This window comes from Lissotriton vulgaris, chromosome 7 (assembly GCF_964263255.1).
Source record: "Lissotriton vulgaris chromosome 7, aLisVul1.2, whole genome shotgun sequence".
Classification (NCBI taxonomy): domain Eukaryota; kingdom Metazoa; phylum Chordata; class Amphibia; order Caudata; family Salamandridae; genus Lissotriton; species Lissotriton vulgaris.
The window spans coordinates 235,769,081-235,796,849 of NC_141695.1; the positions used below are offsets into that span (position 1 = coordinate 235,769,081).

At 46.0% G+C, this 27,769-nt stretch overlaps 1 protein-coding gene across 3 annotated transcripts in view; it reads left to right on the forward strand.

The window, feature by feature from the left end:
* Positions 1 to 13,176: 13,176 nt before the first annotated feature.
* The window catches only part of LOC147701274 (uncharacterized), a 167,112-nt gene continuing 152,519 nt past the window's right edge, over positions 13,177 to 27,769 (forward strand). For all 3 annotated transcript variants that reach the window (XM_086930004.1, XM_086930003.1, XM_086930005.1), the window contains exon 1: positions 13,177 to 13,366. The gene's annotated coding sequence lies outside the window, so the exon portion shown is untranslated. The remainder of the gene's footprint in view (positions 13,367 to 27,769) is intronic.

Sequence of the window (27,769 nt, forward strand, 5' to 3'; positions counted from 1 at the left end):
CTGCCCACGCTCATTTATAATGTGCTAGAAGCAGATTAGCACTGAAGGAAACTGGAAGATTTTCATGCAGTGAAGTGCCTATGAAAGACCAGTAATACTGGGGCACAATTAGTCACTGGACTGATTAAAAAAAGTGATGCCATTCAGTTTTCGCTCTCATCCAGCTTCTGTGGCTACTGCGGCTGTGGGAGTCAGAGAGGGCAGAGTGACTGCCTGTAGTTATGTTGGAGACTCAGAGGCAGATTTACAAGCCCCTTGCGCCTCTTTTATGGCGCCATTGTGTCACTTTTGTGATGCAGCGGCGGCGCAAAAGTTACGCCATGGTGCGGGGTATTTACAACGTGACGCATCTCCCAGATGCGTCACGTTGTAAAGCCCTGCGCCAGAAGAGGCGTACTATCGCAGGGGGAGGCGTTCCGGCGCAGGAACACCTCCCAAAAGTGGCTGAGTGAAATCTACAAGATTTCACCAAGTCACTTTTGGGCCTATGCTGCGTCAAAACCCTGAGCCTGCTTGAAGCAGGCGTAAGGAGTGATGCAGCATTGTGCACATAGGGCCCCCCTGATCATTGCTGGAGCTGATTCACGCTTGCGACGCAACTCCAGCAATGCGCCACTTTTACCGCACCGATGCGTGATGCATCTGTGCCGTTTTTGCCTCATGGTGCGCCGCATTGTAAATGCGGCGCATCAAGGGTGGCGGAGCTGCGGTGCACAATTACTGGCGCATCCCTGCCGATATGCAGGGATGCGCCAGTAAATGTAAATCTGCCCCTCAATTTTAAGAGAGAGGTTAAGAGAAAGCCTTAGGCATGCAGGTGGAGAGGGCAGTCAACACATGAGTCACAGCTGAAAATCAGTGAGATTTAGTAATCCCCCTTGCTTGGCAAAGACTCAGCTTGTCTAAGGTATGATGATAGGGTAAAATCTCACATTAAAACATGATTAAGCTGATATCTGATTGGTTGTTGGGTAAATGTTCATTTTTGTTACAGGTTATATCTATTACTCAGTATTAACAATAAATAAGTTAGTTTGCATTGTGATACTTGGTGCCTAGCGCCAACGCAGGTCTCTGTGTTGTTGGGAGGATTGTTTTGTGCAGGAAGGGGCACCATCCTGCACAAAAACAACCCATGGAGGGGTTTTCCTCTTTCTATATGTTGTGGAGGAAGTGTAAATGGAAAGAGGAAAAAATGAGGAGAAATAAACATATTTCTCCTTGTTTTGCCTGCCTTCGGGAGGCGTACAGTTTTAATGAATTCCCAGGTTTACAGATCCATGTAAACCTGGGAATCTGTCAAAGCCCATAGGTTTTCCATGGGAAAACCACCACAAAGCCCATGAAATGCCTCCCTAATGCAGTTTAAGGTAATGCAGGGACGTGCGCTGCATTGCCCTACACCACACCTGCTAGGCCATGAAAGCCATGCAAAGTGGCTATGCGTGGCCCTGTAGATATGGGTCTGCACATATGGGTCTGCACACAAGTGATGCTCCAGCAGCGCAAGGGCCTTGTAAATAAGCCCCTGAGATGTTCCTTCATGCACAAAAACAATCATTCTGTGCAACAAAGACACCTTTGAACCATGGTGCAAGGGTGCCGTGCTGCAGGAAATTATACCTGACCTGAAGCGCAGGCACACTTGCACAATGGTGCAAGGATGTCTGTGTTGGCACTAGGCAGATATTTTTAGCAACAGTTCAAGGGAAAACATTGGGGTGTGCTGTTTTCTTGTGAATATGGCATATCCCTGGGTTTTTTAAATGTTGCAGCGCGTCTCTGCAAAATATTCCCTGTGGTGTTATGAATGAACAACAATGTTTTAATTGCAAATTATAGAGCTAAATTACAGATTTGCATTTAATATAATTATGGGTAATTTTGCTGACATTTTGTGCAATTACACAAAAGCAAGTTACACATATTTTACACACACTTACCACAAACTACACAATATCAGACACAAAAAGTGGAGTCCTCACCAGCCGCTGCACCTTTTCACTTTGTACCAATCTCTTATCTGTAGATATCCACTTCCTAATACTATCATATACTTCCCTTCTCACTCGTTCTGGAGGAAAATAGCCTTTACAACCGATGCATTACCACACACTCCCTTTACTATGCATTATTTACCATGCAAAATTTTACCACAGATATGCCTTTACCATGCATTCCTTTACCACACATGGTAAGTACAGTTAAGGTAAGTGTATATGTGTGTAGTGTGTATATATATACAGCAGCACAGGACCTGGACAAGGAATGCATTTTGCCTTTTAATGAAGTCAGCATACAAGTTCCACAAGACACTGCGGCATCAGCACTGCCTGCCTAGGGGCGTGTCATTCTTATAAAGTGGACTCGTACCTGCAACCATATGTTTTGTTCGTCTATCCCTGAGGAAGAAGGCAGGACCTTTGAAACGCGTCGAAAAGTAAACAGACGAACCTCCGGCCTTTGAATCCTTCGGAGGCTTTTCTTGGACCTGTGAGCCATCAAGCATGCTGCTGCTGAATAAACGCCTGTTCTGAAATACCCCCGTGAGTGTGGTGTGTCCTTGAACACCAGAGCCTGAATATAAATATATATATGCATATATATATATATGTATAAGGGTGGGTATGGGTATAGTTTGAATATTGGGTGATAGGGGTTGCTTTAGGGTTTATGGGTGGATCCAACTATTGGGTTGTATGGGTGTTTTTAGGGTTAAGAGTTTAAGGCTATCTCATAATAAAGTTGTCTTCAACAGAATTTTGTGATGCTATATAAGGCCAGATGCTGGAAACAGGCTTAGATAGTGCCATTACACCAACTTTGCAAAACCATAGTCTTCTAGAAGATCTGCTGATGTCTCTCTACTGACACCACCTTCAACCATGAGAATGTCCATGAGACAATGTCTTCATTTCAGTATTGCCCTTCTGCCAGATGTCTTTACTGAAAGAAACAACACGTTGTAAACCGATTTCAATCAAGTGTTCCCAATGCTTCAATCATATACAAAGGCAGACAGATGCCATTGCTGCACTCTGAGAGGGCTCCTGTTGTAACCCACATACTCCAACAATTACACCAGAATAGTTTTGATTTCACTCAGGCGTACCAATACCATCGTGCCCAGGAGTCCACCATACTGTGACCAGGGAGAGACAGATCCAACAATAGAACCATGGGGTATCTACAGAGAATGAGTCAAGTGATGATTTTTTAAAGGTCCAGTCATAGTCTTGCTCTCTGATGGATGATTGAAAGAAGGGAATGCCCATGGCACCTGGAAGACTTATTGGAAGGATCTGTCCTTTCTCTAGCCACTCTAGTTTTTGACTGCCCACCTCTTTATCATAGATTCCATCTTGCCTCTTTCCACCACTAGAGCCTTTAGCGTGATTCCCATTCACATGTCCTAGAGCCTGTATCGTCTCTCGGATGGGATATGTTCATAGTCCCAGTGTCCATGTTATCCCAAAACATCTCCAGGTCTTCTGGTTCATAAAATTCTTCATTTCTGCTATCTAACATGATCTACCTGGTCATGGGTTCCCATATTCCATATCTGATATCTCACTTCTGTGGTTGTGGGCTTAGACCAGGAACCTTTCCCTCTAAAAAGTTTTCTCATGAGAGGAATGCTGTAAAATAAAGATGTTATAGTTGTTGTGGACAAGCGTCAAGTGTTGTATTTTGCAGCTATAATGATGACTCTGAGGTATCGCCCTTTTTGCAGGATCATCTCAATTTCTTGCTTCCTCTTTTTGCTAGATTTATTACTGGTTTACTGCCTCCGATTCCTGGGGTGCTGACATCCAGTGCCCAGTGTATGTGCTCTACCTCTTAAAGTATATGTGCATACCTGATTGGCATGTGCAACTTAACTATAAGTCCCTAGTATACAGTACAGTACACTGGATGTTAAATGTCACTAGTGGACTGCAGCACTGATTGTGCCACCACTACAGTGACAAAGTGAAATCATGACTCTAGGCCTGCCACTGCAGCCAAGCATGGCAGTTTTAAAATTTCAAAATAAGTCCTTTGCCAGGTCTAAAGCTTCCATTTTAATACATATATTCATCCCTAAGGTAGACCCTAAGTGCCCATACTGATGGGCGTATGGTATTTAAAAATTCAGACATGTGTTCTTAAGTTTAACATGTTCTGAAAGTGAAACATCTCCAAAAGTCATTTTTCACTGTTGCAAAGCAAACTGTCCATTAAAAAAGTACTGGGTTACATTATAGCACCTTACAATGTTCAACTAACATTTGGGAATAGCTAGAACCAAGACTGAAGGGCTCAAATTATTAGGAATTTAGCATCCAATCTGATGGTAAAGTTGAATTTTAAATTACTATGTTGAAAGTGCTATTTTTAGAATGTTAGCATTTTCCTGCCTAAAGCTTCTAGTAGCGCTTTGTGAGATATTCCCAAACTGTCACCTAGCAGCCTGCTGGGAGCAGTGGTGTAACATTAGACCCGCAGCCCCTGTGGTGTGGAGGGGCCACTGAGCTCCAAGGTTCTCCCTTCGGCACTCTGCATGGGCCCCCGGCCTGAGAGCTCCTGACTAAGTCAGAGGGGCCTCCATATACTTTACACCACTGGCTGGGAGGTGTTAATTGCTCTCAGGAAACGCAACATAAGTGTCTTGACGCAACATAAGTGTCTTGACTGGGAGGTGTACTTACTCCACCTGACAGGATAGCAGGGGGAGGGTGGAGGTGGACACCAACTGTACAAGCTTCAAAGGGGCAATCCCTGCCACAGACAGATTTAATCCACACCTAGATTATCTAAGTAGCCAGAGTGGCACCAAAATCTGCCCCAGAATTTATTTCTCAGTGGGAATTTCTCATTTCCGTAGCCAACCTCAGGGGTGTGTCAATAGCTCTGAACCAGGGAAGAAAGGTTCTGACATCTTCGATTTGGGCAGAGGTATACTGTGGGGTTGTTTAGTGCCAATCCTCCTGGATAAAAGGCCACAGTTGGTAGAGTTGCCCCAGGCAACTTTTTTCTTATTTGCTAAGGACTCTCCACCACCCACAAGCTGGTGTCCGGTATAAAAGTGGCACCCCTGGAGCCTTCCTCAGAACACTGCGCGGCCTGTGGAAAACAGAAGAAGGGTTAAACAGCTGAACTAAAGAACTGAAACTCAGAAGAAGGACTGAGCCTGCTGTTTCACCTGTGGAGAGAAACCTCAAAGCAGGACCTGCTCCCATTTGGACTCCGGACAAAAGTGTGGACTCCAAGAGCTAGTTACGTTTCTTCCTGTTAAGCTCCAGGAATACAAGAGCTTCAAAAAATGTGCAACAAAGGAGGGCCCAGCCGACCAGTTTCAAATGGATTTACCCCGTACCTGCTGGTGGCTTCTGAGGAATTGAGTCATAACCCACCAAGGGGTGCCCCAAAAAGTCCGGAATCCTTGGCCGGTGCCACAGTGTACTCTTCCCACCTCAAGATTGCAAACGTGGACTCCTAGATGCTCTTTCTGAACTTTTTCCTAAAGGAACCAAAGGGTACCACGTAACGGCGGTCACACCACAGCCACCATTGTCACAACGCTGGTCAGATTCAATTTGCTGGTTAGCCCAGCTGAAAGCAGGTCTGCTTCCAGAATGTTTCTAGATTCTAACATGGAGGATTTAATCAGGGTCAATACCAAAAAGCACCCTGCTGTCATCAATCCTAAATCAGATTTAGATGGTAGCCTGCCCAGCTAGCAAGAAAATTACTTCAGAAAAAAAGGTACGGCCCTGATTACGAGTATGAATGGTATTTATCACACATGATAAATAACTATGCCGCTAACGTTATTTATTGAGTGCCATTAATACCACCTATTATGAGTTGTTGGGAAATAACATGCGGATTTTCATGTTTGATGCACCAAAATGACACTGTAAATACTGTATAGTTTATCCTTGTTCAATTTTGCCAGATATAAAAACGTTTGAGTTATTTAACACATCTGATAATTAGCAGATGTGTTAAATAACTAACAACTCATAATTCTAACCACCTCATAATCAGGGCCTATGTTAGAAGGTAAACTTTCTACTGGGACAAATCTGGGGGCATATTAACAAGATGTGCTTTAAAATACGCACATCGCACATTTCCATATCGCCGGCTATCGCCAGATTTTTTCACCGTGATAGCACGTAATTATCAACGCGCATCATATGGAACATTAGCGCATGAAAAAAAGCGTTGTTTTCATGCGATAATGTGTGCCTTGATAATATGGGGGGGGTTGATTCAGCTTTATGATCCACACCCCCATGTCATCTATGCATAACGGTGCACAGACATAATATCGACTCTAAAATATCGATGGGACATAATATTGAGTTGTAAATATAGACTGGACAAAATATTGACAGAACAGAATATAGATAACCAAAAAATCGTTTTTAAGTTAAGTGATTTAATATCGACTGTTAAAAATATAGAAAGTTAAAATATCGAAGTATATAATATAGATAGTTAAAAATATCGATTTTTTAATAATATCTAATTTTTTATAGTGTATTTTTATGTTATAATATGTGTGAAAAGTGAGTATTTATGTTATAATTAATTTTAATTAATGAATTTTGTTTTTATAATTATTGCGGAATTTCATTCTGTAGCTGGTTGTGGGTTTATAGGGGAATAGGGTGGAAAGTAATTTAATTATAAGTAATTAAATATGTAAATGTATTTATTGATAGTAATTTTTAATTAATTGTTAATTAATTTATATTTTTTATTGAATTACATTTTAATTGGTAATTAATTTTAATTAATTGATTAATTGTTAATTATGTAAATTTTACACATTTATTTTCTGTAGCGGGTTGTGGGTTTATAGGGGAATTGGGTGGGAAGTAATTAAATTATCATTAATTAAAAATGTAAAATTATTTATTGGTATTTATTTAGAATTAATTATTAATTAAGTATTTATGGGTAATCATAAAAAATGTATTTGCCAATTAATTTAATTTAATTGATTAATTGTTAATTATGTTAATTTTAAAAATGTATTTTCTGTAGCGGGTTGTGGGTTTATAAGGGAATAGGGTGGGAAGAAATTTATTAATAATTAATTAAATAATTAAATAATTGTTAAATAATTTTTAATTATTAAATAATTATTCATTTTTAATTAATTTGTATTAATAGGTGATCAATTGAAATAATCATTGTTAATTAGTAATTGTAATATATTAATTATTATATTATATACAATTTTTATTAATTTTTAATTAATTATTGATAGATATTCATTTTGACATTTTTAAATAATATATGAAGTATTTACTTTCCCTAATGTTGTATTCTCTGGAGTGGGAATAGTAATTTGAACCCTTACGCTATCCAAAGCTTTCCCTACTGTTGAACTCTTTGGAGTGGGAATAGTAATTTGAACCCCTACGCTATCCAACGTTTTCCCTACTGTTGCATCCACTGGAGTGGGAATAGTAATTTTAACCTCTACGCTATCCAACGCTTTCCCTACTATTGCACCCACTGGAGTGGGAATAGTAATTTTAACCCCTACGCTATCCAACGCTTACCCTACTGTTGCACTCTTTGGAGTGGGAATAGTAATTTTAACCCCTACGCTATCCAACGCTTTCCCGACTGTTGCACTCTTTGGAGTGGGAATAGTAATTTTAACCCCTACGCTATCCAACGCTTTCCCTACTGTTGCACCCACTGGAGTGGGAATAGTAATTTTTACCCCTACGCTATCCAATGCTTTCCCTACTGTTGCACTCTTTGGAGTGGGAATAGTAATTTTTACCCTTACGCTATCCAACGCTTTCCCTACTGTTGCACTCTTTGGAGTGGGAATATTCATTTTTACCCTTACGCTATCCAACACTTTCCCTACTGTTGCACCCACTGGAGTGGGAATAGTAATTTTTACACTTTTGTTATTGTACGTTAATAATATTGGCTATTATTTAATTATATTTTGTTACTATATATATATGTTTTAACAAATATCAATTAAATTTTTTTTTTAACTTTCATTAATTATTTAATTATTATAAGTTAATTTAAGTATTTATAAGTATATTTTAGTAATTAATTTTTAATATTAATTTAATTTAACATTGTTTTTAATAAAGTCAATATTTTTTAAAACTATATTTTAGTAAACGATATTTTAAACTCGATATTTTTGTACTTACCTGTTTGTAGATAGAAACTCGATATTTTGTCTGTCGATATTTTTTCAACGATATTCTTGATGGTCGATATTCTGTCCCTCGATATTAGGTCAGTGATCCATGCCTAACACCTTATCAAAGCAGGCGTTGGGAGACCTGCGATAAACTCGTTTATCTCTGGTCTCCTTCTCCCAACACCTGCCTTGATAATAGGGTGTTAACACCTCCAACCACATTTCACATGTGGTTGAACGTGGGAACGCCCACCCTGCATCCCATTAGCGTTATCTATCGCCCCCAGCGTGGGGCGATAGATAACGTCAAGAATACGTCTCTAACTCAGGTTAGAGACGTATTGGTAATAGTGCGATGTGAAAAAAAATGCGTTAGCGACTTTAAAAAGTCACTAACGCATTTTTCGCGGGCTTGGTAATATGCCTGCTGGTCCCTGCAGCCGACCAATGCTCTATCATCATGTGCCTTAACTTTTAACTTTGACCCGGTCTAGTGAGATGAAATATCCTGCAGTCAGTGCTTTGCTCCTTCTGGTGCTACAAAACTCTAAAACTCTTAAAAGTCATATCTTCATTTCCATCTGATTTTTGTTGTTTTGGTGTCTCTTTGTTTATAAAAATGTATCCTATTTTTATAAATTGGAGGGGGAGTTCCATTCTGGTTTACGTCGACTTATTAATTGTTTTGGTACTGATGAATGCTTTGCATTTGTTTCCTTTTAGTTAAGTCTGACTGCTCTGTGCCACAGTTACCCTGGACGGAGCTAATATTTAAGTAAAATAACATAAATAGACCTAATTCAGAACAGCGACATTATAACTTGGTGGGCACTCACCACTACCCCAATTAATAGTCCACATTGTCACAATGTCAAGCCACGATAGGCCTTGGAGACCCTAATTTCGATATGCACCTCAAGCACACACTATGGGTTCACTTGAATTCTAAGGTAGGAGTAAAAGTCATATCCAGTAGTGTGGGGAGAAAGTTGCCCAAGAAAACCACAATATTGTTGCCCTCAGCATTTGTTTAAACTCCTGAAATCCTATACTTGTCTTACCTTCTGTTCTCAAAGCCCACATATTTCTTGTGAAGCAGCCATGATTACTGGCCCCAATCTGGCATCCTATTTGAATATACCTCTTTTTACCACATTTTCTTTTCCCGCAGGGAATTACAACACGGTTGTTACAACGACCGAGCTGCCTTCAGCTTGTGACTAGTTGGCCCCTCTCAAACGACTTTGGACGCTTCGCCTCCATGATTCTAACAGATGGTTTACCAACGACCTTAAAGCAAAAAAACGTGCTCTCAGACAGGCTGAGCGACATTGGAGAGTGAAGTATTGCCCAGCCCTAAAACTATCCTATCTTTCCTTGCTGCATGACTACAAAAAATCAATTTTGCAAGCGAAAACTGACTATTTTACCGCCAAGGTCCTCCTCGCTGCTAATAAACCTAAGGACATTTTTTCTATCGTTCACGACCTAACTACCTCAGATAGAGTCACCCTCAAACCGGCCCCGTCCCAAATCCTTTGTGACTCCCTTAATGATTACTTTATTGAAAAAATTGTGGCAATTAAATCCAACATTCCTCCTCCCCTTCCTAGTTTTTCCCATCCAGAGCCCCCGTCTAATCCTCACTTGTTGGAGCAACTCCCCCTCATCACTCGTGAAACCTTTTCCTCCCTACTCACCAAGGTCAAAAACGGCTCTCCTTCCGACAGTTGCCCTGCCCACATACTCAGAGAGGTCTTTTCAGCTTGCCCTGAACATCCGCTGACCCTCCTCAACGACTCTCTCTCACAAGGTACGGTCCCCAACTTCTTCAAGTCGGCTACAATTGTTCCCATTTTAAAGAAGGTCGGAGCTGATCCCTCTTCCCTCTCTAATTTCCGCCCCATCTCCTTACTCCCCTTTCTGGGAAAGATCTTGGAATCCCATGTCACCACCTGCCTCAGCTCCTTTATTGAGGAATCCCTTTACCTAGACCCTCACCAGGCGGGCTTTTATCCAGCTCATTCCACAGATGTTCTTTCTGTGCTGGACGAGCTTAGAGGTGGGGCTGACATCAATTCCCCTCAGGCCCTGGTTCTTCTCGATCTGTCTGCTGCCTTCGACACGGTCTACCATACTATCTTACTCGATCGTGTCGGAGGTGCGGGCATTCGGGGAACCGCCCTGGCATGGGCCACCTCATTCTTAGAAAACCGCCATCAGGCGGTCTAGTTGGCTGGTTTCTCTGCCTCCTCTCGCTCGGTCTCCTGTGGAGTCCCCCAGGGATCGTCTCTTTCTCCTTTACTCTTCAATCTTTACATCTTCCCTCTCATTTTTGCCCTTCAGTCTATGGACGTCACAGTGTTCAATTACGCCGATGACCTCCAACTCATTTTCAACCTTTCTCCCTCCCCCGCTTCTGTTCTTAACTTCCAATCCGTACTGCTCTTTATCAGAGACTGGATGAATTCCGATCATCTTAAATTGTACCCCAATAAGACTGAGCTAGTACTCACGGGTGGCATCTCCAGTCCCTGGTCCTCTGCATTCTGGCCCCCTTCTTTGGGCCCTTCTCCTTCTCCCTTCACCTCCATCAAAACTCTTGGGATAAGAGTCAGTGCTGACCTCTCTATGCATTCTCAGATAAGCACTGTGGTATCATCCTGTTTCCTCAAGCTTCACTTCATACGCAAGATCTCTCGCTTTTTCTCCACGGCAGCCCTGAAAATCATTTTACTTGCTATGATTGTCTCACGCCTGGACTACGGCAATGCGCTGTATGCTGGGGTTCCCGCATATGAGCTGCAACGTCTCCAACTGATTCAGAATCAAGCAACTCGCCTAATTTTTAAATTGACCAAAAACCACCAAGTCACTCCCCTTCTTAAATCCTTACACTGGCTCCCTCTATCTGACCGTTCCTTTCTCAAAATGGCTGCTTTATTTTTCAGGCTTTAGCAGGCAGCGGGCCAGCATTCTTAGTTTCAAAGATCGCAGCCTATGTTCCTAGAAGGTACCTGCGGTCTTCTTCTAAGCTCCTTCTATGTGTCCCCCAATTTAGGAAGAAAAAACATGGCGGCATGAGGTTCTCTACCCTGGCTTCGGCCTTTTGCAATGCTCTTCCCTTGAGAATCCGTACTGCTGCCTCCTACTCGATCTTTCGCAGGACCCTCAAGACCCAGCTCTTTTTGCACGCCCTCTCCCAATAGGCGATCTCCCTCTCTGCCCTGTCCAGTCTGCTCGTCCTCAGCGCCAAGAAACCGTTCGGTATACGAGCGCTTTATAAATGTTTTAACTTCAACTTCAACCACGCGTACAATTACCCCGCAATTCGTAACAACGACTTGCGGAGGGGGTGCTGGATGTTGGAATAGTATAATTTACTATTCCAACTCCAGTCTGTGTGGACAGTAGGGAATGTGTTGGAAATCCAGCACCTTCTGCCCCCTCCGCAAGTTGTTGTTCCGACTTGCGGAGTAATGGTATGCCTGGTTACAACGCAGTTGTTGTAACTGCCGCAATGTAATTCCCTGTGGGGGAAACATTTTGTGGTAAATGTTGTTTACCCCCTTTTCATCTGATCATGTTGGTCCTTAGCTTCCGGCAGGTGATGTTCGTTTGAATCCAGTCTGGTCTGAAAAGCTGAGATATCAGCACGGTTGGTTTGATCTCAGTGTCAGTGTCTGTTGTGCTCCCTTGGACAGCTGTCATGGTTACTTTGATTGGGAATCCTGTAGGATTGACTCCATATCAGTTATGGTGGTTGTAACTGTATCCCCTTGGTCCATTCTCAATCTACCAGAAGCTATTACTGGGATCATTACTGCCACCCTATCACCACCACTACTACCACCGGGCAGTATCACGACTGACATTACTACCACCACTAACAAAAGACAAGAGGTATGACTTCAAAGAACATACACATGCAAATACAAACATGAGGAAAACTATTTCATGTGCCAGCTAATTGATGGCAGACCTATTCACGTTGTCATTGCTTGCTGCATTAGTGCGTAAGTAGAGATGGGCACAAATTGGGCAATCATTCATTTTATGCTTAAAGATACCACCGCCTACAAATGCAACTCAAAAAAACGTGCAATTGACAATCTCAAATCAGCCCAAAACGCCATGTGCGCAGGGAACTCGCCATATTTTGTGCACGTTTAAATAGGGAGCGAAAACAGGGAGGACAGCCCGCCCAAATGCCATTTACACATCAGATTTTTTGGCTGCCAAATGTGCAAAGAGGCGAAAGAATAGATGCAGGTGGGCTGGACTGCAATACTTTTCACATGCTCATTCCCACATGCCCTGTTTCTTTAGGAGGGAACTGGGCTGACACCATGTGGACAATGTCCGGTCTCAGTCTGCTCTTTGTCCTGATGCTTTTTATTTTGCATAGTATAAAAATTCATCACAAGAGGATAGGCCAGTCAATGCCCACCCTCTCCTCTGAACTGAGCAGGACCCTGTATCCTCCATTTATGCAAATGAGGCCACCAGCATGCAGACAAGCCAATGGACACAAGCAGCTTAGAAACACAGGGGCCCTGCAAGCCACCATAATGAAAACGAGTTCTAGGACTGTCCAATGCACCTCAAGGACCAGCAGGGAGGGGACACAGTAATCCTTCTTGATTCGTGTACAGGATTCTCTTTGACGCTGGTCTTCAAATTGTTCCACATCTGTGTGTGCACACAATGAAAAGATGATCCCTTAAATCTCCACCCCACCATGATTGGTAGGGAAAGCTCTAAAACACACTTATGCTTCAAGATCTCCCGAGTTGTTCATCAATGTTTTTTTCTAAGAGTGTTTGCCTATGGCACCTCCCAGGCGCAGGCGCGTGATTCAGAATTGGGCCAAGCAGATTTGTGGCAGGGAGCCAGGAATGGCCCTGATCTTTTCAGATGTGCTTGAAAGGAAGCTCTAAATAGGAACCGTGGTAGGTCTGTGGTCGCTGTTATTTCCTTCCTTTTGGTATCTCATTCTAAGCCGAGGCACGTCAACGGTCTGCTGCTTGATCACGCATCTGCAGGCGCAGCACACGCAGCCACACCCAGCAAGACGGGGCTACAGCCCAGCTGAGCTCAGTTCCACGGAGTGCTCCACCGCTGAAGGAAGGTCCTTCAAGAGTCCTCCTCCCGTCGCCCATGCGTGGTTCTGCTGGCCTCCAGGTAACATCTCACCTTCCTCTCTCAAGGTTCATTTGTCAGAGTAAGATTATTCTGCAGTTCTTGCTACTGATGTCGAAGCGCTGTCCACTTCCTTGGGGGGACACAGATCTCAAGCCTTTCACTAGGGAACGTAAGGAGAAGAGTGAAGGGCTGGGTTGTCCACGACCACACAAGTTTCTTTCTCTCCTGGCTCGGGGAGCACAGCTCCAGTGACCTGCAAGGTTTGGCAAAAACTGACAGAGGTAGCAGGAAGAGTTGTCAAAAAAGCTCTCTCTATTTTCAAAACTGACTCTAAATCTTTAGACTAGTGAGATATTAGATTCACGGCAGAAACCAGCCGTGCAGCCCTGATGTCATTAGAAGCTCTCCTGAGTCCTAGGTAGGGTTTCATAGAATGCAAATCCCTACAAAATGCAATCATTCGAAAGCATTGGAAACGCCGTGCAGTAAAAAGCACACTATAAGTGACATTTCACACCGAATAAACAAAATGTTTGCACGTTTTGTCCATTCTCCTAGAGGGAGCTATATTTATTTTTTAAATAAAATGATTCCCCACTCCAAGACAGACTGTTAAGTCACATAGTCTGTAGTAGTACCTTTTCGGGGAACAAACAAATGAGAGCATAGAAGACATGATAGATAAGATATTTTCTCACTTACGCTGGTGGAGATGTAGAGTTAGACATGAGATGCATTCTACAAATCCACAGAGACAAGGGTATCCAGGGCCTCATTTATGAGAAAGGACGCATCGCTGCGTGAAAGCAGCGATGCGTCACTTCTCAGTGCGCACTCCTTGCGACATTCCTGATGCGTCATATTTACAGTATGACGCATCATGTTGCAAGGAGTTACAGATACGTCAGTATTTCTGACGTATCTGTAAGCGCAAAAGGGACGCATTGCTGGAGTGTGTCACAAAAGTGACGCAACTCCAGCAATGCGTCCTTTCACATGGGGCAAGCCCCATGTGAAAGGGCTTGCGTCAGTCTTACGCCTGCTGTGAGGCAGGCGCAAGATTTTGACGCAACAGCGTCCTAAAAGTGACGCAGTGAAATCTCATAGATTTCACTTCGTCACTTCTATGACCCTTCCTTGCGTCAATACGCCCCCCTTGCATATATTATACCTGCCGCAGGTATAATGTGGCGCAAGAGTTTACAAATTGACGCATCTACCTAGATGCGTCACTTTGTAAATATGACGCAACAAGGCGCATTTTTTACGCCACTGGTGCGTCACAAAAAGTGATGCACCGGCAGCGTAAAACTGACGCACAGCCTCATAAATGAGGCCCCCAGTGTCCAGCACTTATGAGCCTCGTTAGAATTAATTGGTGCAACCCTCAGCAGCTGGAGCCGCATTCTGGCCATCCCAAGATAGACACCTTCAGGTCTCTTGTGGTCAAGTTGGACTACTTTGGAATCTCTTACGATTCACTCTAAAACGACAATTGGGAATCTGTTACGCCTAATAAACCTCCTCCACTACAGCTTGTAAAGGGATGGTTTCCTACGGAGGTTAAGGCGTTGCTGCAGCTGTGTTCCTAATATGTCAATCAAACCAAGCATTGCACAGTCTTTAACACACAGAACTTATTTTCTTTGTCTAAACTCCCCCTAAGAACCCTTAAACTGAAACAAGGTCCTCTTTTTATAATGTTCTTTTATATTAGAATGAGTGTCAAGGCTGGACTGGCAGTGAGTGACAAAACGAAAGCCACACTATAGTCAAGGGCTTTTACTAAATACAGATGTATAAGCTCTTGGTATGGAGGAGGTGGGGGTTTTGCTGCTTTGTAGGCCAAGTTTTCATCGGGTTCTACGTTTTCCTCATGTCCCTATGAAATGCAGAATCCCAGGTTTTCTTTCCGAGTTTTCACTGACTTTGTGCCCTCATAGGTCCGAGAAATTGAAGGTGCTGTTTCTAGGCAATGTCCAAAACAACAATAGTGCACTCTAAAGAGCAACACTCCACTTTAGACATACCAACACAACATTGTGCACTGTCTCATACCCAGATCAGAATAACAGACGACACACTCAGATGGATGGTATCCTTTCTCATGGGGCGCACAAAGAGAACCCATTTCCCTCCTTTCACCTCACAACCCATGCAAACCATCTGTGGCGTCCCTCAAGACTTATCTATCAGTCCAACCTTCTTCAACATCTACATGACACCACTCGCAGACATCGTCAGAACCAACAACATCAACATCATCTCCTGTGCTGACAATACCTAGCTTGTCCTCACGCTCACAGTAGACCCCACCTTGACAAAGACCAACTTCCACAACTGTATGAATAACATTGCAGCCTGGATGGAGAACAACTGCCTGAAGCTCAACACGGATGAGACCGAAGTTCTGATCTTCTGCAGACACACTGCCTTCTGGAATGACTCCTGGTAGCCACCGGAACTCGCATCTACCCACGCTCGGCAAGACTACGCCCGCAACATAAACATCACCCTAGACAGCAACCTATCCATGAAATGTCATGTCAACGCTATCTCCTCAGGCTGCTTCCACACTCTCCGCATGCTCCACAAATTCTGTAAGTGGCTCCCCATCAGTACCAGGAAAACCGTGACACAAGCCCTCATCACCAGCTGGCTGGGCTATGGCAATGCACTGTATGCAGGCACCACCACCAAACTCATGAAAAGACTCCAGATGATCCAGAACGTAGCAGCCAGACTGATCCTCAACCTGCCTGAGAGGACCCACATCCCCCAGCACCTGAAGGACCTCTACTAGCTCCTCAAAAATGCCAGTTCAAAATTCTGACCCATGCCTAGAAAGTCCTCCATGACCAAGACCGCTTACATGAACTACTGTCTGAATTTCCACCGACCTCCCAGGAACCTCCGCTTACCTATCAAAGATACCATGTATCTGCCGCTCTGGACGATGGTCCTTCTCCCACCTCGCCACCAAGTCCTGGAACTCCCTTCACCTCTCCCTTCGCACTTCACCCTCGCTGACCCTCTTCAGGAAGGGACTCGAGATGAGGCTCTACAACTGATACCCGCAGCACAGCACCTGGATGCCCTCTTTGGTGATTACCCACACTACATAAATACTGCTCGATTGCTGCAGTCCTACTAAATAGCATAAACCCATCAGCTTTTACTACACCTGGAGAGCTCTATGCCATCAATCAAAACACTGCACCGGATCCTACAGACAGTAACCCAATAAATCTGTACTGTAGCCAGACTAATGCACATCACAGCACTGTATCCAATGACTGTCCCCAACTGCATTGCATCACAGGGTCACTAACACACCAAAATGCTCTGCATACTCTGGACACTTATCCATACTTTATCTTGTGGACAATTAACTGCCACTCTGCACTGCATCCTACCAAACTTCACAGCATGATTGGAAACACTATACTACCTCACTGTCCTATAGACTGCACATGCATCACCCCACTGCATCCTTGTGATACTACCCAAACATATTACACTGCAAACTAGGAACACTAACCTACCACACAGAACAGCACCTAATAGACGTTAACTCAGCACACAGAACAGCACCTTATGAACATAAACTCAGCACACAGAACAACACATACTGGCAACCAGCTACCACACAGAACTGAACCTTAGGGACACAAATTCATCACACAGAACAGCACCTAAAGGCAATCAATCCACCACACAGAACAGCACCTTATGGACACTGATTCACCACACAGAACAGCATCTTATGGACAGAGACTCATCACACAGAACAGCTACTAATGGCAACTAACTCACCACGCAAAACAGCACCTAATGGGCACTAATTCATCACATAGAACTGTACCTCTGGGACACTAAACCATTGCACTATGCTACTCCCATTGCATTCTAGAACCACATGCGCATGATTCTGCAATGCATGTAGCAAGTCACACCACGCTGTATCCTAGCCCCACTATCTGACCAGAGTACGCTGTAATGCATCCTGTTCTGCGGACACCATCTCACCACACTCCCTTGTAATCTAGGGACAGTGCCCGAGTGCATTGCTCTGAATCCCAGGGGCACTAACAAACAACATTGCACTGCAAACTCGTGGCACTAAACCACTCCACTCCATTGCGTAAAGGGGACGCAAAGCAAACCCACAGCACTTTATCCTAGGAGCACCACCACAACCTCTACAACATCATCTAAAAAATAACTCACTACACTGCATTGCATTCAGTGGACACTAAGGCCTTCAGTACAAGTTGGGCAGTTGGATGCAAACTGCACACCTGATGAATACCTAGAGTGCGGAATATAGTATTGACTGCGCGCACAATTTGCATATGATTTTGTGGTTCGTGTGAGAAGGTGGCCTGATATGCAGTGCTTACTATTCTAGTGAACACTATGTATCAGTCCAGCAACCCTTATTGATGATTGGTTGTAAGTCAACCTTATAGACCAGCTATCCTAGTAGCGTGGATACGAGCAGTCTAAGGCTAAAGACTCGAGAGGGCGTGTTAAGCCAGCTGTTATACCACACATATACCCCTTGAACACCAAGTGAAAGGACACCACACAAGTGTTATGAAAATAAACAAGTTATTTATTAAGATTCACAACAGCCCTATACTCTTTATGAGGACAGGGTACTAAGCACAAAACAAAACTCTTACGAAAATACTTAGTTAGCACAGTATATACAAATGCCCGAGGGGCACGGAAAACCATATACTCTGAAAGTGGAATGCGAAATTACTAGCAGGTAAGTACAGTACTAATAGGCTTTGGAATCGCTAGATCTTGACTATAGAATCTTCAGATTACTTCTAGGAGACCCAGGGGACTCGGGTGCAGAGTGTGCACTCTCACGCGGGATGCGGGACAAAGTCTATGGTAGCTAGAAATTGCAAAGTTAGTGTTCTCGGGCGAACCCGACCTGGTAGGAGGAAAACGAAAGTGGATTCTGACCCTTGGATAGTGAGGCTATGCTGGGGCACCGAAATGCCGAAGTTACCTAGCCCAGGGGCTGCAGCTGCATAGGTCTCAAAAGACGTCGGGAATCCTCGTAGACGGACCAGGAGCCTGGAAGAAAGAAGTTGCTGGCAGGCGTCCAGTGAAGAAAGTTCGATGGATCCCAGCCTGGATCGATGGAAGATGACACCTGAAAGCAGAGGGGACCAAGTTCGAGACTACTAGCCAGTAGTCAGGTGGCACCAGGAGGGCACCGGATGGTAGTCACCTCGACTAGGTGAGTGGGTGACGCTGTGCTCGCAGATCTCACGGACCAGGAGGCGTTGTCGGCGACCAGGATGGAGGAGCGAGCTGTCCCACGAAGATTGAAGCTGTCGGCGTCGCTGGACCCAGGATTGGGCAACAAAACTTGGCAAATTCAAGCCCACGCGGTGGACTCAAAATGGCGTCTGGAGTGGACCAGGAGGGTCCGGGGTGCCTCTCTTGAAGAAGGAAGCAAGGGCCAGTCTGGAGCAACCAGACCAGCAGCAGTGATGTCGTCGGGCGTCGTGAAGAAGGCCACAAGCCAGCCGGCTAGTAGCCACACAGCGCGGTGAGCACGCAAAAGCAGAAGGGCCCCACGCAGATCGTGGAGATGCTGGAGGGCTGATCTTCGGTGCTGGAGCTGCTCAGGGTTGGGGCTTCTCGGACCCCAAAGCACTCACCAGTGGAGCACACGGTGGGCTTGTTGCAAAGAAGTCGTGCAGTCTTGGCGATCGTCGGTCCCTCGAGGTCTCGTCGCACTCACAGTTCTCAGCTTTGCTGTAGAGGTGAGTAGAGGTCAGAGGTGCCAGGGAAGCCGGGTCTCGTCGAGCTGGGTTGTCGGATTCGTGAAGAAGGACTTGCAGCAGACCGCAGTGTTCTTAGGATGGTGCCCGCTTGATGCAGGGTGACTACTCCTTAGCCACAAGGGAGAATCTTGAAGAAGGAAATCTTGATGTCTTTCGTAGAAAGTCGTGTCTTGATTCCAAAGATGATCTAATTTGAACAGGGGGCCCGCTCCTATCTTTATACTAAGAAAAGGGGCTGACCCGGTGACTAGGTCCTGCCTATGGGTGGGACTAGGAGGGGGGTGGTTACACCCCTCTCCCATGCCAGACTTCCCCAGGCCAGGGGCTGGTGTGCCCCTGGAACTGGTTCAGACTGGCCTATGCTTAGTGAGCACCGGGGTGCCACTCAGCAGTCACCTTCCTGCAAAGCCCTGCCTACCCAGGATACACAAAACCATGTCTGGGATGGTGCTAGCACCGCCCCGGACAGGAAACCCTTTGTCCAAGCCGCCCTCGCTGGAAGGACTCCCAGCAGCAGGAGGTCAGACTCGTGTCTGTGGTGGCAGCATCCATTTTGTGGAGCTGAGGCTTTAGTTAACTTTAACCAGGGTTCACAGTTACATACATGTCGTGTCCCTCTAGAAGGGTGGAATGCTAACCCCGTCGCCAGAATTGGCGAGGGGTTAGTATTCCAATTTGTATGACACCTTACTCGACATGTTTTGATAAAGCAATACCAAAGTTAGCATTTAACCGCGAGGATTATAATGCACTTAAGAGTATATGGTATGCGATATCATGGAACAGCTATTAGGACTTGGTTCCGCAAGCTGCAGACAGGCTCAGCTCATGCCAGAGCACCATCTCACATGATTCCAAGCACTCTGCCTTCAGGATTGTCAAGGCCTGCCATAGGAGTGACTGATAGGAATCTGTGTGTCCATTTTAGGGTTAGATATAGATATAGTATATCTACAGCAAAGGGTGATTACACGACTTTGCCCCAGCTGTCATGCAGCCAGTTGTGTCAAATTTAGGAGGCCAGCCAGGGGTGGCATAATACATGCTTCAGCCCCTGGCAGCCCTGGGTACACCCATGCCCTGAGTTACAGGGTCTGATAGGGTGGCCCAGTCCCAATTGGAAATGTACCTAGGGTACATGGAATCCATTTTAAAGAGAGAGCAGTAGGCCTGGGGTCCTGATTGGCAGGGTCCCAGGTCGATTATGTCCAAAACCAGCTAAAACACAGGGCAAAAAGTTGGGAGCAACCATAGTCAGGAGGTACCTTCCTACACAACCCCCCCCCCCCCCAAACGAAAGGAGATAAGGCTATCCTTGTCCAGGTAAGCCTCTATTACCTAAGTGGCCATATAAGGAAGGACCAGCTCTGGCTTGGTTTCCCCCTGTGTCATGGTCCACTAGGCAACCCCTCACCCTAAGGGTATCTGAGGGTCTCCACCATAGGGAATCTCTGCCTTTGGTGTGTCTTAGGAAAGAAGAAGGCTGATGCTGGGATGGAGTACTGAAGTGAGGCTCCTCTACCTTTGGGCTCAACTTCCTCCAATCACCATTCATCATATGTGCCTTTCTTTCTTTAGCTGAGATGCACTGAGCTCTCAGGGTCAGCCTCTGGCTACCTAAAGCTGGAGGCTGAGTCCCTCTGTTTGGCTTACTGGAGGGACAGGTCAGGTCTGGGGTTTTTAGGCCCCATGTTTGGCTGTGCCCAACAATGTCCAGCTGTGGGAGGTCCCTAACTACTTTTAAGGGGGATCCCTCAGGAGTCTGTTTTACTTTCACTTTGCTAGGGTTACCAGCTTCAGTGATCCTAATCTGCTGATTAAGGGGTTCTTTTGGACAGGGGGCCCTTTGGGGTCCACCACTGTCCTCCCTGTCCTCTTCAGCCCTGGGCTGACTGAGGCAGGGTAGAGAGGTGCAGGTTACCTGCTCCAGACTGGGTCCCACCTGGGAAGGGTCCACTGCCATCAGGGGCTCTGCCAGGAGCTAGGCCTGACTACCTCTGGGGCAGTTCCTTCAACAGGGGTAGAGTCAGTTCCCTGAGGAGGCTGGCTCTCACCTAGTGTCTGGGAGGGGGAAGACTCTTCTTCCTCCTCAATGCTCTCTGTTTGAGTGGAGTGATCCATTGTTTCAGGCTTCACAACCTCACTATCTGTTTGAGTAGAGGCTGAGACCATTTCAACCTTGCCAACCTTTTCAGGAGGGCACTCAGTTTGTGTTTGGGCTGTGACTGTCACAGCCCTCCTATCCTGTTCTGGAAAGTCTGTCTGAGCCTGGGCAGTGGCTACCACTGCCCTTCCAACCTTTTCAGGGAGGAATGGTGCTTGGGCTGGGGCTGTAGCTATTACTGCCCCACTAACCTGTCTGGATAGGCCTATCATTCTGGAGTGAGTTTCTTGCTCCACCTCAGCCCATGCTGAGAGTTCCAGGTCATTCCCCAGTAAGCAATCTACAGGTAGGTTATCTGTCACTGCCACTCTCATGGGCCCTGTGACATTACCCCAGCTGAGCTTGACTACTGCCATGGGATGCCTTCTCTTCACTCCATGAATGTCTGTCACCTGATAAGTAAAACCAGGGGTCAGTTGAGCAGAGGGGACCAGATGGTCAATCACCATGGTGATGCTGGCCCCTGTGTCTCTGAATGCCTCAACCTTCTGACCATTCACTAAGACCTCGTGTCTATACTTTCCCAAAATGTGGGGTCCAGTAGTGAAGTTGGCAAACCCCATGCCAGTCTCACAGACAAGAGTGTGGTCAGGGGACCTGGCTAGGCCATAGTCCTCCTGATTGCCCAAAGTAATGCCCACCACATTCTTGGGGGCACTCCCACCACCTGGGGAATTACCACTAGTGGTAACAGGAGGTTTAGGAGTATTACCTGGGGGTATATTTCCCTTATTGCCATTTTTAGGGCAACTGGCATCACTTTTGTAATGGCCCACCTGTTTACAGGTATGACAATAAGGTTTCTTCTGTTCTGAAGGAGTGTTCTGGGACCCACCACCCTTGTTGGAGTTTTGGGGCCCTTCGGAAGTCTTCTCTGTGGATTTATCCCCATCCTTCTCTTGAGGCTTGGTTGATTCCTTTTTCTGGTCACCACCCTGGTTTTTAGGCCTAACCCTGGTTCTGACCCATTTGTCTGCCCTCTTACCCAATTCCTGTGGAGAGGTCAGATCAGAGTCTACCAGGTGTTGGTGTAATAACAGGTTCTGACAATTATTTAAGATTTGCTCCCTCATAATTAGATTATACAATCCTTTAAAATCAGTAACCTTACTACCCAGTAGCCAGCCTTCAAAAGCCTTAGTGGCACAATCAACAAAGTCAGTCCAATCCTGAGACTGAGTTTTCTGGGTGTCTCTGAACAGCATCCTGTATTGTTCAGTGGTTAAACCAAACCCATCAACCAGTGTATTCTTCAGGATTTGGTAATTGTTAGCATCCTCAACTCTAGTAGTGAGGAGCTTATCTCTACCTTTACCATCAAAGGAGAGCCACAAGATAGCTGCCCACTGACTTTGGGGAACACCCTGCACAGTGCAGGCCCTCTCCAAAGCAGTAATCCATTTGTGGATGTCATCCCCTTGCTTAAAGGGGGGCACTATCTTATTCAGGTGCTTTGTATCAAAACTCCTTTCCCTATTGCTAGGTTTATTGCTGCCACCAGTGGGCTGTAGCCCACATAATTCTTGCTCTCTAGCAAAGGCAAGTCTCTCTTTGGCCAGGGCAAGTTCTTCCCTTTCAATCCTCAGTTGGACTGCCCTTTCTTCAGCTTCATACACTCTCCTCTTAGGGGAAGTCATCCCTCTGTGAGAAGAGTTGAGAGAGCCATTGGTTCGAAGGGATCTGTTAGAGCCTCTTGATAGAGACCTAACTCGTCCATTCCCAATGTTAAGCTGACCTGAGAGTGGCCCCAGGGGTCCCCCAGTACCAATCTCATGTCTGCTTAAGTTGGACCTGGTTAGTCTGCTGACTTCTACCTGTCCCTTATCTGCCTCATCCCCTGACAACTGATCCTCATCCTCATCCTCAGCATCATCTGCTTCCTGGAGGGGATGGTCATGGTTATCAAAGGGTCCCTGTAAGGAGGGCAAACTCCCATCTGGATTAGAAGGGTCTGGGTTACCAGCCCTCCTGGCATCATAAGTCTCTAAGAGACCAATCAGAAAGGAAGTTGTGGGGTTAGACCCTTGTCTTATCTTCCTGGAAGTACACACCTGTCTCAACTCCCTGAAGCTAAGAACAGTATATCTGGAAGTGGGGACCTGTGGAGGGTCCACTGACACAAGGGGAGACTCAGAGTTTCCTCCTTTGTCTGACATACTGTTTCTAGTGTGGTGTAAGTGATGCACCTACCTACACTATGTGTTTGCCTACTGATCCCTTGCTAAGAGTTGCAGCCAAGGTGTGCTAAGCCTTGAGGAGCTGCAACAGCTGGTTCAGTAGAACTCAGAGTATTCTAAGCAAAGTTATATGTACCTAACAGTACTTATGTGATCTTTCAACAAGATATTCTTAGGATACGTGTGGTAAAACAACAGCAAGCTCAAATCCCAACCGCTGCTCACCAATGTGAGAAGGTGGCCTGATATGCAGTGCTTACTATTCTAGTGAACACTATGTATCAGTCCAGCAACCCTTATTGATGATTGGTTGTAAGTCAACCTTATAGACCAGCTATCCTAGTACCGTGGATACGAGCAGTCTAAGGCTAAAGACTCGAGAGGGCGTGTTAAGCCAGCTGTTATACCACACATATACCCCTTGAACACCAAGTGAAAGGACACCACACAAGTGTTATGAAAATAAACAAGTTATTTATTAAGATTCACAACAGCCCTGCACTCTTTATGAGGACAGGGTACTAAGCACAAAACAAAACTCTTACGAAAATACTTAAGTTAGCACAGTATATACAAATGCCCGAGGGGCACGAAAAACCATATACTCTGAAAGTGGAATGCGAAATTACTAGCAGGTAAGTACAGTACTAATAGGCTTTGGAATCGCTAGATCTTGACTATAGAATCTTCAGATTACTTCTAGGAGACCCAGGGGACTCGGGTGCAGAGTGTGCACTCTCACGCGGGATGCGGGACAAAGTCTATGGTAGCTAGAAATTGCAAAGTTAGTGTTCTCGGGCAAACCCGACCTGGTAGGAGGAAAACAAAAGTGGATTCTGACCCTTGGATAGTGAGGCTATGCTGGGGCACCAAAATGCCGAAGTTACCTAGCCCAGGGGCTGCAGCTGCATAGGTCTCAAAAGACGTCGGGAATCCTCGTAGACGGACCAGGAGCCTGGAAGAAAGAAGTTGCTGGCAGGCGTCCAGTGAAGAAAGTTCGATGGATCCCAGCCTGGATCGATGGAAGATGACACCTGAAAGCAGAGGGGACCAAGTTGGAGACTACTAGCCAGTAGTCAGGTGGCACCAGGAGGGCACCGGATGGTAGTCACCTCGACTAGGTGAGTGGGTGACGCTGTGCTCGCAGATCTCACGGACCAGGAGGCGTTGTCGGCGACCAGGATGGAGGAGCGAGCTGTCCCACGAAGATTGAAGCTGTCGGCGTCGCTGGACCCAGGATTGGGCAACAAGCCTTGGCAAATTCAAGCCCTTGCGGTAGACTCAAAATGGCGTCTGGAGTGGACCAGGAGGGTCCGGGGTGCCTCTCTTGAAGAAGGAAGCAAGGGCCAGTCTGGAGCAACCAGACCAGCAGCAGTGATGTCGTCGGGCGTCGTGAAGAAGGCCACAAGCCAGCCGGCTAGTAGCCACACAGCGCGGTGAGCACACAAAAGCAGAAGGGCCCCACGCAGATCGTGGAGATGCTGGAGGGCTGATCTTTGGTGCTGGAGCTGCTCAGGGTTGGGGCTTCTCGGACCCCAAAGCACTCACTAGTGGAGCACACGGTGAGCTTGTTGCAAAGAAGTCGTGCAGTCTTGGCGATCGTCGGTCCCTCGAGGTCTCGTCGCACTCACAGTTCTCAGCTTTGCTGTAGAGGTGAGTAGAGGTCAGAGGTGCCAGGGAAGCCGGGTCTCGTCGAGGTGGGTCGTCGGATTCGTGAAGAAGGACTTGCAGCAGACCGCAGTGTTCTTAGGATGGTGCCCGCTTGATGCAGGGTGACTACTCTTTAGCCACAAGGGAGAATCTTGAAGAAGGAAATCTTGATGTCTTTCGCAGAAAGTCGTGTCTTGATTCCAAAGATGATCTAATTTTAACAGGGGGCCCGCTCCTATCTTTATACTAAGAAAAGGGGCTGACCCGGTGACTAGGTCCTGCCTATGGGTGGGACTAGGAGGGGGGTGGTTACACCCCTCTCCCATGCCGGACCTCCCCAGGCCAGGGGCTGGTGTGCCCCTGGAACTGGTTCAGACTGGCCTATGCTTAGTGAGCACCGGGGTGCCACTCAGCAGTCACCTTCCTGCAAAGCCCTGCCTACCCAGGATACACAAAACCATGTCTGGGATGGTGCTAGCACCGCTCCGGACAGGAAACCCTTTGTCCAAGCCTCCCTCGCTGGAAGGACTCCCAGCAGCAGGAGGTCAGACTCGTGTCTGTGGTGGCAGCATCCATTTTGTGGAGCTGAGGCTTTAGTTAACTTTAACCGGGGTTCACAGTTACATACATGTCGTGTCCCTCTAGAAGGGTGGAATGCTAACCCCGTCGCCAGAATTGGCGAGGGGTTAGTATTCCAATTCGTATGACACCTTACTCGACATGTTTTGATAAAGCAATACCAAAGTTAGCATTTAACCGCGAGGATTATAATGCACTTAAGAGTATATGGTATGCGATATCATGGAACAGCTATTAGGACTTGGTTCCGCAAGCTGCAGACAGGCTCAGCTCATGCCAGAGCACCATCTCACATGATTCCAAGCACTCTGCCTTCAGGATTGTCAAGGCCTGCCATAGGAGTGACTGATAGGAATCTGTGTGTCCATTTTAGGGTTAGATATAGATATAGTATATCTACAGCAAAGGGTGATTACACGACTTTGCCCCAGCTGTCATGCAGCCAGTTGTGTCAAATTTAGGAGGCCAGCCAGGGGTGGCATAATACATGCTTCAGCCCCTGGCAGCCCTGGGTACACCCATGCCCTGAGTTACAGGGTCTGATAGGGTGGCCCAGTCCCAATTGGAAATGTACCTAGGGTACATGGAATCCATTTTAAAGAGAGAGCAGTAGGCCTGGGGTCCTGATTGGCAGGGTCCCAGGTTGATTATGTCCAAAACCAGCTAAAACACAGGGCAAAAAGTTGGGGGCAACCATAGTCAGGAGGTACCTTCCTACAGTTCGTACCTTGAAATAAGGACAGCATGAAATTTGTGGAAGTTCTCCCCCATTTTGAGGTGTGAGAACTCGTATTTTACACTGTTTGAAGGCTTTTACCAGGGGCAAACACCCACATGTCTTCGAGCAGCGCCTTACTAAGTGTGAATTCAAATTCAAGTGCAGAGTGAGGAGCTAACTGGCAATACTCCACCTCAGGGCCCAAACTCAGCAAGATACATTTTAGGAACCTTACACATTCTAATACAGCACACTGCAATGTATCCTAAAGGCATTTACCCACAATTCTGCATGCCATCCTAGGGACATTAAGCCACAATGCGGCATGGTACATATGTTAACCCAATCCACTATAGAGAGGGACAGGGAGCCGATGAAAGGACCAGTACCCTTGCTCCCAAGAACAGATATGTAGAACACAGGGGGGTAGCTGTTCCTAAAAGAGTGCTGTTATACAGGTAGATAGTAAGTACTGGGAGAGGATCTTCCTTATTAGGAAATAGAGCCCTCACACATGTGAAGGCGTCATGCTTCATCATCAGTCGATTGATCCTAATGGGGCCCGCGAGAGGGCTCTTTTGCAGAGATCTTTTTGAGGAATGCCATGATGCTTAGTGCAGGTGTGTGGAATAATTGAAAAAGTGAGTTTAAAAATAGCACAGAGGTACCCTAAGGATCAATTTATTCCAGGGTCCCTCTGGTAAGGTAAAAACAGTATCTAAATTGTAAAATCCTGGTAAAGAGGAGACACAATTTAGTGATAAGTGCAGGTGGTGTAGGTCAAGATGTTTCACTCATCAATGGTCCAGGAGCGACCCATGGCAGTTCATCAAGGCAGGGGGGTTGTTTTGTGAAGAACAAAGAGTGTTCCTACCCTAACTCAGAGTTGTGAAATTAACGTCATTGCGGAGTTAGGTATAGTCACCTACCCCTTCGCCTTCTCACCCGAGCAAGCAGGCAGAGGATGCAATGCAGTGGATAAGTATTACTAGGGTACACTGTTGTGTGGTGGGATAACATTTGTAGAACACAGGGGGGTAGCTGTTCCTGAAAGAGTGTTGGTATACGGGTGCGAAGGCAGTACTAGAGAGAGGATCTTCCTTATTAGGAAATAGTGCCCTCACACATCTGTGAAGGTGCCTGCTTCATCATCTGGTGTTTGCTCCTCGTGGGGTCGGCGCTGCAATACCCTACAAGCCCCTCGAGAGGGCTCTTTGAGGACGATCTTTTTATAGAACGCCGTGATAGTGGGTGCAGGTGTATGGAACAAGTGAAAATGCTGGTTTATAAATACCACGGAGGTACAATACGGGGCAATTTATTCCAGGGTCTGAGGAA